This window comes from Cinclus cinclus, chromosome 3, assembly GCF_963662255.1.
Source record: "Cinclus cinclus chromosome 3, bCinCin1.1, whole genome shotgun sequence".
Taxonomy (NCBI): Eukaryota; Metazoa; Chordata; class Aves; order Passeriformes; family Cinclidae; genus Cinclus; species Cinclus cinclus.
In genome coordinates, this window is record NC_085048.1 from 110,704,023 (window position 1) to 110,716,600 (window position 12,578).

Below are 12,578 nucleotides of genomic sequence, written 5' to 3' on the forward strand. Positions count from 1 at the left end.
AATTCTGCTTCTTTCTTTGCCATCAATGTTGGGTCTCACTACTGATAAATTTCCTGTTCTTCCTCTGCTTGGTGATTGGGTGGGTCCAACGCTGAGCATGACAGGATAATATAAAAACCCCAGCAAGGCCTGCCTGCATGCTGAGAGGTCTCTGTAGCTTGCAGAAATAGCATTCGTCGCTGTGAGGGTCTTTCCTGGGTTTTGACAAAGCCAATCTCTAGAAGGGATCCTTATTCCCCTGTTATTATTGGATCCTTGCACCTTTCACTTCAGACTTGCTAACTCAATAGAGTTTGGAGGAAATAAACACAGGCCAGTCTAAGGAAAACTAAAACCAAACAATTGTTTTTAAAAATATCAAATATCCCTTAAGTGCCACACCCATTAGACATGTTGATTCTGGGATAGAGGTGGGCATTGACCAACCTCACTTCTTCCCTTGTGAGCCTGGCTCAGCCTCCCACCGAGGTAAGGTGGGAGCTGGGCCACTCTCTGGTGGGAGGAAGGGTCTTGTGCCAGCCTGGAGAGCCTGTGCACATTGGCAGGGAGCAGTTGTGCCCTGCAGGTGCCCCCTGCCATGAGCTGTGCTGCTGCCAGTGCCCCGTGGAGCTGTAGGGCTGCTGAGCTGTGGGGCAGGGAGAGGAGCAGGAGGCTGCATGTGCAGCTGAGCCATTGCTGGGAAGCACAGGGCTCTGGGCTCCCTGCTGTCCCAGGGCAGCCCAGAGGCCAGGGAGTTCCCCTGGGAGCTCTGTGGAAGTGGCTCAGGGTGTGCCCCTGGCCTGCCTCAAGGGGCTGATGGCAGGAGCAGGTTTCCTTTTCAAGCTATTTTCCAGGAAAGTTTCCAGGAAAGTTTCCAGGAAATGTGTTCCATGAAACATGGAGCTTCAGATGCTTTTGTTTTGCTTTGCAGCCTCTTGTTACATTTTGTGTCTCCACTTTGCAGGCCTGACTGGCTACCCTCTTGCCAAGAGGTTTTCCCTGGCAAATCCTTCTATGCTCCTTCCCTCCAAGCCATTGCCTCCCATCCAGAAGGGCTCTCCTTCAACCAAGTCAAATATGATGTCCAGAGGAGAGCGGGACAATGGGAAAAATGGCACTGGCTACAAGGATGACAATATTAGAAACAACCGGGACCAGGATTCAGAGGGAAAAGCACATAAGGTAAGGCAAGCAAGATAAGTCCTGTGTGGCAGATTTTCAGTTTATGTCCTGTAAGCAGAGATCGGAGACCATTAACTGTGGTGTGAGCCTAAGGAAGAAGGTGAGCAAAGTAGGATCTCAGCTGGACTCTGCACTTCAGGCTGTCTTTGCAATGGGTGTGTAGTGCAGATTTCAAGTCCTCACTGTGTATCTATAGCAGGAGAGGGCTTTGAAAGGTTTCTGGGCTCTGTCATGGTTGCTCCTCTGTCTTGTAGCTGAGAAAACACCAACAAGAAGGCAGCGCTGCTAAAGTTGTCTGCTCCAGCTAAGCAATCCTCCTGCATTCAGTAACCCACGGGTATCTGTGAACCATATCTATGTCTTGGTGGTGGTTTCCATCAGCTCTGTCTGGTGGAGATGGAAAAAGGAGTTTGCTGGAACAGGCAGTCCTGCAAAGTCAGTTCCAGGTTGACGCAGCTTTTTGAGCTGTGCAGCCATGGCCTTCTACACAGTTGTCTCTGATGCTATTTCTAGATTTCTTCAGCTTCTGGGCAGCTGTGTGCTGTGGCATGGCTTTGTCCAGAGAGAAGGGATGGGAGGTGGCCATGGGGAGAGCAGCCCCAAGCCCAGGCACACGATTGCCTTTGCAGCAGGGCCAGCACCTGCAGTTGTTCTGGGTTTGCCATGGGGTGCAGGAGGAGGCAAATGAGCAACAGCTTTGGCAAACAGAATGTCCAATCAAAGGCTGATGTACTTGATTCCAGCCTTGCTGAGGAAGGGCCCAGTGTATCCCTGACAGGATGTGGTCCTTTAACTGTAGTTTGAAGAGGACTTGATTTGGGGCTTTAGTTGTGCCAGAAAGGAAGGGACACTTAAAGAATGGTGTGCACCTGCCCCTCCTACCTCCACCCTCCTTCCTGGTCATGGCATGGGGGCCCTGGAGCAACTTGGGCAAGCAGAGACCTTGCAGAGAGCAGCAGGGCAGGGAGCTCTGCTGAACTTCCTAAATGCCAGTGAGCCTGAGATGATGGAGGTGTGGGAGCTGGAGAGCACGGAGCATCGCGAGAGCTCAGCAGCTTCTGGGCTGAAAGGCTGCTGGGCAACTGTAAGAGGGAAGGGCAGCAGCAGAAGAATTGAGGGGCTTGAGAAAAGCAGGTTCTGACATCCTGCAGAATGGCTTTGTGGAGACTTGGTTGGTGATCAGCACTGGCTGTGAGGTGCCTAAGGGGCAGGGAGAGAACAGTGGTCTAAACCCATTCCCATACCATCCAAAAGGCCAGTGGAGGCAGTGGCACTGCAGAACATGCTGATGCCAACCATGTGGATTCCTGCTGGGAGTGTAGCTGCAATTGCAGACAAATGAGCAGGAAGAGAGAGGTGGGAAATTTGGGAGATGGTCTCTCCCTCACCAATTCCCTTTCCTATGCCGCCCTTCCCCTTCCTAGGACAATCTGCTATATATGATATTGACTTTTCCTGTCAGGGCATGTGCAACTGTCTTGAGTCATGAATGAGGGCAAGGCTGGATGCTACATTTGAGCACTGTGTACCACTCTTTCCAGGCATCCTTGCTGTATCCCAGAGGTGGGGATATGAAGAAGGGGTCATTGGGACTGCCTTTGATCCCCCCTATACCCAAGGCAGTCAGTCCCCGTGTTGGCAGTGCTGCAGGGTCTCTGCGCAGCTCTGTGCAGCTGGATGTCCAAGAGTCCCAGGACATGAGGTAAGCCAAGGTGTCTGCTGCTCCCCTCTGCAATTCAGCTCCCTTTTGCTATCTTGTGAGGTTCCTTTGCACAGTCAGCTGTCTCCCATGTATTTAGGCAAACCTCTGTGTATTCACCATTTGGCCCATCTGTGATGATCCAGCTCCATGTCAAACCCCACACCTCATGTCACAAGGGCAGAGAGGTGGTGGTGGTGGGGATGAGGAGGCAGGGCTTAAAAGCATCTGAAGATGGGTCCTCTGCTGGGCTTGGTACTGATTCCCTCTGTAATGTTTGTGGTGTCATTTGGGAACTGTATTGCATGGGTCTGTCTCCTGAAGATGATAGAATACTGTGATCCTTGAGTCTCAAGTTCAGCACGCAAAAATTACGTTTTGCCAAATATTAGCTGCTGGAGAGGCGTCTGGACAGTCAGGTGCTGCCTCTGTAAACATGCTGTGGAACTTGTCTGTTTCTTGGCCTCCGGTCTGAAATGAGCTCCCAGAGAAGTTTGGTTTATAGATGTGTAAGCCAATCAATGTTTAATGCTTAGATCTTGCCTTAAAATCAAAGAGGGAAAGGTTCTAAAGAAGTTTTATAGGATGGTACCTGATGGAAAGATATTGGCTTGGATATGTTTGAGGAAATGTAGCTGTCAAGCTTATCCGAGTGATTACAATAATGAATGAGTCACAGAAATATCATTCCTATTGAAAAGCTTAGGTAGGGCTTTAAAAGTGCAATCTGAATATCCTTGGCTATCAGCTGAGTTGGAAAAGGCCTTTTCCTTCTTGGAAGATCAAGGAGGTGGAATATCCTTCTCAGAACACTCCAGTGCTCTGACCACATGTAGCACGAGACTGGCACCAGCGCAAGGCATGAGCAGGCAAAGCCAAGCTTTGTCAGCAGAAGCAAAGTAGCTGCCCTCCATACAGACTCGTGTCTCAGCTTAGCAACCTTTGCTGCTTCAGAGAGGCTGTAGGAGCCCCCCAGGTTTCAAAAGGAGAGACACCACAATTGGGGAGTTATGATGCAAGTTGGAGAATGACTGCTGTGTTTCAGCTGGAGCTTGGCCAGCTCTGTCTGACTGCAGCAACTGAAAGCTTAAGGACAATTAATCAGCTTTGCATCTTGTTGGCTTGATGTCTCTTGCATTTCCTCCTTCATCAGAGTGAACAAGCTAGGAAAGATTGCCTCCTCTCATGCTACACCTCTTCCCTCCCTTCTCTTTCTCCCTCCTCATATGTGCTTTTGTTCTCCCTTTCTCAAGGCCAAGACCGAGCGGCAGCATCAAAGAGAAGTCTGAACATGCAGGTAGGTACAGGGCATGTCTGTCCTAAAATGACCATTGGCATATTGAATCAGAGGTGACATCTTGAAAACTTGGTTATAAACCATGGTTTTAAGAATTTCTTTAAATTTGTTTCAATTCGTTGATGGCCTCAGTGGACTGTCCCAGAGCCCAGTCACTGGGATTATGCTCCGGGGATGCTCTGAAAACTCCTCTAATGTGAAGTCTTAGGTGGCATAAGCTGGAGTGGTATCTTGAGGCCCTGGAAATGCATTGCAGGAAACAAAACATTCCTCTCCATTCTTTGCCTGCCTTTTATCTCCCTGAAGCCTTTCTAGTGTTGCAATTAGAACCAAAAAAAGAAAGCATTTAGCAGGAAATGAGAAATATTCCCACTCCTTCCTCCTGCCCTTGAAGGAGAAGACTTTAACTTGGGGTATATTCTGAGCTGAACCCTTTGAGATCGGAAGGAAAGTCATGGAAATTGCCTGGTTTTTCACTGGGAGAAATAGGGAAACCTCCTGTGAGGGAAAGTCCTTTTGAATTTTCCAGTTTTGGAGAAGGACAATTCCAAATGGATGCAGCATATGCAGGGTCTGAGTTTGTCATCCTCTGACAGCACAGGCCCAAAGCCACCTATGGCAGGTTCACCATGGCAAATCTCTTGCCCCACTGCCTCTGCCTGTGTCAGTGTTGCAGGCTGAGGCTGGGGGAGGAGATGCCTTCTGCCTTGTCCCCCTGTCCCTGCCTTGCCTGATCCCTGACAAGTAGAATTGTGCCAGACAAACTGCGGTCTCTGGTGCGTCTGTGCCAGCCAATGCCTTTGAGTTGAAAGCCTCCAGCAAAGCCTGTTGTTGTTCCTTTGCCATTTTGGAGCATGTCATGATAGGAGAGTTGAGATTTGAAGAAATAGTTGTGCTGATGCAGAAAAAGGGATCAGATGCCCAGGCCCCTTTGCTCTGGGTTAGTTCTGCCAAATCCTGGGCAGAGGCCCTTTGGAATGACTCCTTAATTGGTGATATGCAGTTGGAATGCTTAATGCAGCTAGGGAGAAGTATTGCTCAATAAGTAAGGTGACATTTTTGCTGGATTAGTTCTGGACTGGAAATGAGCTGTATCATTACTCCTTATCTGGTGTGCTTTTACAAATGACCTGTTCCATCTACAGGCATAAAGAAATACAGATTTATGCAAGGTCTTCTTTTGATGATCTGCCCTATGGCATTTCCACCAAGCGAATTTGGAATTGTTTTTAACTGCAATGATCGGAAATGTTTGGATGTAGGTCTTATGTTGGGTTTTGGGTTCTCTGCAGGAAAGAAAGCAGGGAAAAGACCCATGAAGCAAAACCCATGAAGCAATAAAGCTTCGCAAAAACAGAATGTTTGCAAGCCAGTGTGTCCCCTACAGATATGGGCTCCTTGAATACTGGGGACAAGCAATGGGGAGGGCAAAGCATCTTTTACCTCTAATGTGGGTTGCCATCATTCATGAGCCTGCCCTTCCTTTGTTGCAAAAGGAAATAAAGGCAACCAACAAATGCCAACCCAGAACTGAGTGGGTGTTACAGAAACAAGTGCCATGAAATCTAGCGTTGGAAAGGAATGATTTCCTAGGTGTAATTGTCAAATTCTGGAGACCACTGTGGGTTGCCAGCTGTTTGGAAGGAAAGAGATCCCTAAGTAGTGGGGTGGCAATGAGAAACACATAAGCAATGCAGTAGAAGCTCTCTTTCCTGGCTTGCTAGCACCATACTGTTCAGAGTAATTAAAGTGATACTAATTTCCTGAAAAATAAAAGCAAAGCAATTTTCTGAATAACTAAAAAGACCCCTTGGTTGCCTCATCCATTAGATGTATTGGTTCTACAGGTGGGAGTTCACCTAACTCACTTGTTCCCTTGTGAGCATGGCTCAGCCTCCCACCGAGGTAAGGTGGGAGCTGGGCCGCTCTCTGGTGGGAGGAAGGGTCTTGTGCCAGCCTGGAGAGCCTGTGCACATTGGCAGGGAGCAGTTGTGCCCTGCAGGTGCCCCCTGCCATGAGCTGTGCTGCTGCCAGTGCCCCGTGGAGCTGTAGGGCTGCTGAGCTGTGGGGCAGGGAGAGGAGCAGGAGGCTGCATGTGCAGCTGAGCCATTGCTGGGAAGCACAGGGCTCCCTGCTGTCCCAGAGCAGCCCAGAAGCCATGGAGTTCCCCTGGTTACTCTGCGAAGTGGCTCAGGGTGTGCCCCTGGCCTGCCTCACGTGGCTGCTGTTACGTGCATGTTTCCCTGTGCAGCTGTTTAGAAGTTTTGAGGAAATGTGTTCCATGGTATATGGAGCTTTAGATGCTTTAGCTTTGCATCTCAGCCTCTGTTCTATTTTATGTCTCCACATTGCAGGCCTGACTAGGTTCATGTTTTCCAAGTTGTTCCGGCCATCTCCCTCCATGCTCCCTCCCTCTAAACTGTTGCCTCCCATCCAGAAGAGCTCTCCTTCTTCTAAACCAATTAAAATCTGCAGTGTGGAGCAGGAGGGTGGGAAAAATGGCAGCAGCACCAGTGACAGTAAGAACAAGCAGGAGCTGGATTCAGAGGGAAAAATGCATAAGGTAAGAAGACCAAGATAAGTCCATGTGATAGATTTTCAGATTATGTGCTGCAGGCAGAGTTTTGAGACTTTTTCCTATGGTGTGAGGCAAGGGAAACCCCTGAGTAAAGGAAGGTCTCAGCTGGACTCTGCACTTCAGGCTGTCTTTGCAAATGGGTGTGTAGTGCAGATTTCAAGTCCTCACTGTGTATCTATAGCAGGAGAGTGCTTTGAATGATTTCTGGGTTCTGTCATGGTTGCTCCTTTGTCTTGTAGCTGAGAAAACACCAACAAGAAGGCAGCGCTGCTAAAGTTGTCTGCTCCAGCTAAGCAATCCTCCTGCATTCAGTAACCCACGGGTATCTGTGAACCATGTCTATGTCTTGGTGGTGGTTTCCATCAGCTCTGTCTGGTGGGGATGGAAAAAGGAGTTTGCTGGAACAGGCAGTCCTGCAAAGTCAGTTCCAGGTTGTCACAGCGTTTGAGTTGTACAGCCATGGCCTCCTACACAGTTGTCTCTGATGCTATTTCTAGATTTCTTCAGCTTCTGGGCAGCTGTGTGCTCTGGCATGGCTTTGTCCAGAGGGAAGGGATGGGAGGTGGCCATGGGGAGAGCAGCCCCAAGCCCAGGCACACGATTGCCTTTGCAGCAGGGCCAGCACCTGCAGTTGTTCTGGGTTTGCCATGGGGTGCAGGAGGAGGCAAATGAGCAACAGCTCTGGCAAACAGAATGTCCAATCAAAGGCTGATGTACTTGATTCCAGCCTTGCTGAGGAAGGGCCCAGTGTATCCCTGACAGGATGTGGTCCTTTAACTGTAGTTTGAAGAGGACTTGATTTGGGGCTTTAGTTGTGCCAGAAAGGAAGGGACACTTAAAGAATGGTGTGCACCTGCCCCTCCTACCTCCACCCTCCTTCCTGGTCATGGCATGGGGGCCCTGGAGCAACTTGGGCAAGCAGAGACCTTGCAGAGAGCAGCAGGGCAGGGAGCTCTGCTGAACTTCCTAAATGCCAGTGAGCCTGAGATGATGGAGGTGTGGGAGCTGGAGAGCACGGAGCATTGCGAGAGCTCAGCAGCTTCTGGGCTGAAAGGCTGCTGGGCAACTGTAAGAGGGAAGGGCAGCAGCAGAAGAATTGAGGGGCTTGAGAAAAGCAGGTTCTGACATCCTGCAGAATGGCTTTGTGGAGACTTGGTTGGAGATCAGCACTGGCTGTGAGGTGCCTAAGAGACAGGGAGAGAACAGTGATCTGAACCCATTCCCATACCATCCAAAAGGCCAGTGGAGGCAGTGGCACTGCAGAACATGCTGATGCCAACCATGTGGATTCCTGCTGGGATGGTCTCTCCCTCACCAATTCCCTTTCCTATGCCACCCTTCCCCTTCCTAGGACAATCTGCTATATATGATATTGACTTTTCCTGTCAGGGCATGTGTAACTGTCTTGAGTCATGAATGAGGGCAAGGCTGGATGCTATATTTGAGCACTGTGTACCACTCTTTCCAGGCATCCTTGCTGTATCCCAGAGGTGGGGATATGAAGAAGGGGTCATTGGGGCTGCCTTTGATCCCCCCTATACCCAAGGCAGTCAGTCCCCGTGTTGGCAGTGCTGCAGGGTCTCTGCTCAGCTCTGTGCAGCTGGATGTCCAAGAGTCCCAGGAGATGAGGTAAGCCAAGGTGTCTGCTGCTCCCCTCTGCAATTCAGCTCCCTTTTGCTATCTTGTGAGGTTCCTTTGCACAGTCAGCTGTCTCCCATGTATTTAGGCAAACCTCTGTGTATTCACCATTTGGCCCATCTGTGATGATCCAGCTCCATGTCAAACCCCACACCTCATGTCACAAGGGCAGAGAGGTGGTGGTGGTGGGGAAGAGGAGGCAGGGCTTAAAAGCATCTGAAGATGGGTCCTCTGCTGGGCTTGGTATTGATTCCCTCTGTAATGTTTGTGGTGTCATTTGGGAACTGTATTGCATGGGTCTGTCTCCTGAAGATGATAGAATACTATAATCCGTGACTGCCACCTTCAGCACCCACAAGCATATGCTTGTAGAAATATTGGCTGCTGGAGAGGGGTCTGCGAATTCTAGTATTGCTTTTTTTACTTTTAACACGGGGTGCTGTTGTTCATGTTGCAACATTCCTTTGTTGTAAAGAGAAATATAAACAGCACATAAAACCCAATCCAGAACTCAGTGGGAGTTGCAAATAGAAAGGCCATGAAATCTAGCTTAGGAAAGCAATTACCTCCTGGGAGTTATTGTCAGATTCTGGACATCTCTGTGGGTTGGCATCTGTTTGGAAGGGAAGGGATCCCAAAGACAATGTCAGGCATAACTTCTATCTTCCTTGGCCTCCACTGTGAACTGAGATTCCAGGGAAGTTTTGGGTTATAGATGTACGATTTAATCAGTGTTTAATATTGAGGCCTGGATTCAAAATCCAAGAGGTCATGGTGCTAGAGAAGAGTTCTAGCACTGTACCTGATGGAAAGATTGGTTTGGAAATGTGTGATAAAATGTAGCTGTCATGCTTATCTGAGTTAGAAAGAAGGATAAATAAGAAGAAAGAAGGACTCAGGAGTATCATTCCTATTGAAGAGCTTAGGTAGGGCTTTGAAAGTGCAATCTGAATATCCTTGGCTATCAGCTGAGTTGGAAAAAGTAGTTTTCTTATTCAAAAAGCAAGGAGGTGGAATATCCTTCTCAGAACACTCCAGTGCTCTGACCACATGTAGCACGAGACTGGCACCAGCGCAAGGCATGAGCAGGCAAAGCCAAGCTTTGTCAGCAGAAGCAAAGTAGCTGCCCTCCATACAGACTCGTGTCTCAGCTTAGCAACCTTTGCTGCTTCAGAGAGGCTGTAGGAGCCCCCCAGGTTTCAAAAGGAGAGACACCACAATTGGGGAGTTATGATGCAAGTTGGAGAATGACTGCTGTGTTTCAGCTGGAGCTTGGCCAGCTCTGTCTGACTGCAGCAACTGAAAGCTTAAGGACAATTAATCAGCTTTGCATCTTGTTGGCTTGATGTCTCTTGCATTTCCTCCTTCATCAGAGTGAACAAGCTAGGAAAGATTGCCTCCTCTCATGCTACACCTCTTCCCTCCCTTCTCTTTCTCCCTCCTCATATGTGCTTTTGTTCTCCCTTTCTCAAGGCCAAGACCGAGCGGCAGCATCAAAGAGAAGTCTGAACATGCAGGTAGGTACAGGGCATGTCGGTCCTAAAATGACCATTGGCATATTGAATCAGAGGTGACATCTTGAAAACTTGGTTATGAACCATGGTTTTAAGAATTTCTTTAAATTTGTTTCAATTCCTTGATGGCCTCAGTGGACTGTCCCAGAGCCCAGTTACTGGGAGTGCGCTCCGGTGGTACAATGAAAATTCCTGCATTGTGAAGTGTTGAGTGGCAGGAGCTAGAGTGGTACTTTGGGGCACTGGTATTATAGTGTGGGAAAAGAAAACATTCTTCTCCATCCTGCATTTGGATTTTATCTCCCTGCAGCTTTTGTAGTGTTTCAATTAGGAGAGAAAAAGAAGGAAATCCTCATTTAGCAGGAAATGAGAAATGTTCCCTTTCCTTCCTCCTGCCCTTCAAGGAGAAAACCTTTCCTTTGGGCAATTTCTCAGCTGGACTCTTTGAGATCTAAGGCAGATTCATGGACACCGCCTGGTTTTGCACAGGGGGAAATCAGGAAACCTCCTATGACAGAAAATCCTGTTGAATTTTGCATTTCAGGAGAAGGACAATTCCAAATGGATGCAGCATATGCAGGGTCTGAGTTTGTCATCCTCTGACAGCACAAGCCCAAAGCCACCTATGGCAGGTTCACCATGGCAAATCTCTTGCCCCACTGCCTCTGCCTGTGTCACTGTTGCAGGCTGAGGCTGGGGGAGGAGATGCCTTCTGCCTTGTCCCCCTGTCCCTGCCTTGCCTGATCCCTGACAAGTAGAATTGTGCCAGACAAACTGCGGTCTCTGGTGCGTCTGTGCCAGCCAATGCCTTTGAGTTGAAAGCCTCCAGCAAAGCCTGTTGTTGTTGTTCCTTTGCCATTTTGGGGCATGTCATGATAGGAGAGATGAGATTTGAAGAAACAGTTGTGCTGATGCAGAAAAAGGGATCAGATGCCCAGGCCCCTTTGCTCAGGATTAGTTCTGCCAAATCCTGGGCAGAGGCCCTTTGGAATGACTCCTTAATTGGTGATATGCAGCTGGAATGCTTAATGCAGCTAGGGAGAAGTATTGCTCAATAAGTAAGGTGGCATTTTTGCTGGATTTATTCTGGACTAGAAATTAGCTATAGCATTAACCCTTACCGGTTGTAGTTTTGTAATTGTCCTGACATCCTACAAGGGAAATAAAATCTTGGTATGAGGCACTTATTCTTCCCCTACTGCTTGGCTGCTACATGATTTTATCCCCTGTGAAGCCATGTAAAGAAATAGTTCTAAGAGCTGTGTTGGAGAGTATTTGAGAATGACCCGCCATTAGACAAAATCTAATTTGTCAGTATCTGCCGTGATCAGAAATTTTTTGAGACAGGTCATATCTATGTTGGGCTTGGGTGTTTCTGCAGGAAAGAAGGTAGGGAATAAAGTCCTCCAAGAGTGAAGTAGAACAAAAGTGAAACTTCTGGATGATCTCTTTATTCCCTTCAGTGAGGGGCTTGCATATTCCAGAGGACATCTAACTGGGAAAGCAAAGCTTCTTTTGCATCTAACATGTGGTGCCAAAGTTTGTGTACCAGCAATTCCTTTGTTTGAAAGAGAAATAAAGAAAACACAGAAGTGTAAAACCTAAAATAGAATTGAGTGGGAGTTACAGAAACAATGGCCCTGATTACAGGATTGGAAAACAATCACTTCCTAGACAGTGTCAAATTCCAGAGACCAGTGGGAGTTTCCAACTCTTTGGAAGGAAATGATTCCTGGAGTAGTGGGGAGGCAACAGGCATAGAACCCATCTCTCCTGGCTTGCCAGCTCCACATTGTTCAGAGAAATTCAAATTATGCTAGATTCATGAAAAATAAAGAAACAACAAATGTTTGCAGTCAAAAAAATAAAGTTTGAATTCGCTACCCATTAGATGAGTTGATTGTAAAGGAGTGAGTTCAATTAACTCACTTCTTTTCCTGTACTTGATCTACAGATCCTTCTGAGTTTACGACACAAAACCAGAGGATGAAGGGAAAGAGCTCTTGGTGTGTGACAGGAGCTGGGATGCCTCTGCTCCCAAGGAAAAACGATGAATTGCTCAGATTGGAGACCTGCATGCGGAAGCCCAGCGTTGGGAATGGAGGTGTGGGCTCCCGGCCGGCTCAGGGGGCCTTGGCCCAGGAGCCCCGGCAGAGGCAGCTGAGCAGCGCTGTCCCCAGGGTCACTGCCAGGGAGGAGGACAAGGGGAAGGACCAGCATGGCTCAGCCTCCCACAGAGGTAAGGTGGGAGCTGGGCCGCTCTCTGGTGGGAGGAAGGGTCTTGTGCCAGCCTGGAGAGCCTGTGCACATTGGCAGGGAGCAGTTGTGCCCTGCAGGTGCCCCCTGCCATGAGCTGTGCTGCTGCCAGTGCCCCGTGGAGCTGTAGGGCTGCTGAGCTGTGGGGCAGGGAGAGGAGCAGGAGGCTGCATGTGCAGCTGAGCCATTGCTGGGAAGCTCAGGGCTCTGGGCTCCCTGCTGCCCCAAAATGTTGATCTGAAAGCATACAGGTTTAGAACCTGGGACTACTTTTAGGAACCAGAAAGATGTTTACTAAAATCAGCATAAGGGCAGATAAGAATCTCTGTCAAGAGCAATCTCCATCTCTGCCCTTCTCTATCAAACACAGAGGCTCTCCAGCAACCAGGGGCTGAGGCAGCAGGTTTCAGTCTGCTGGCCCACAGAGTAATGTCA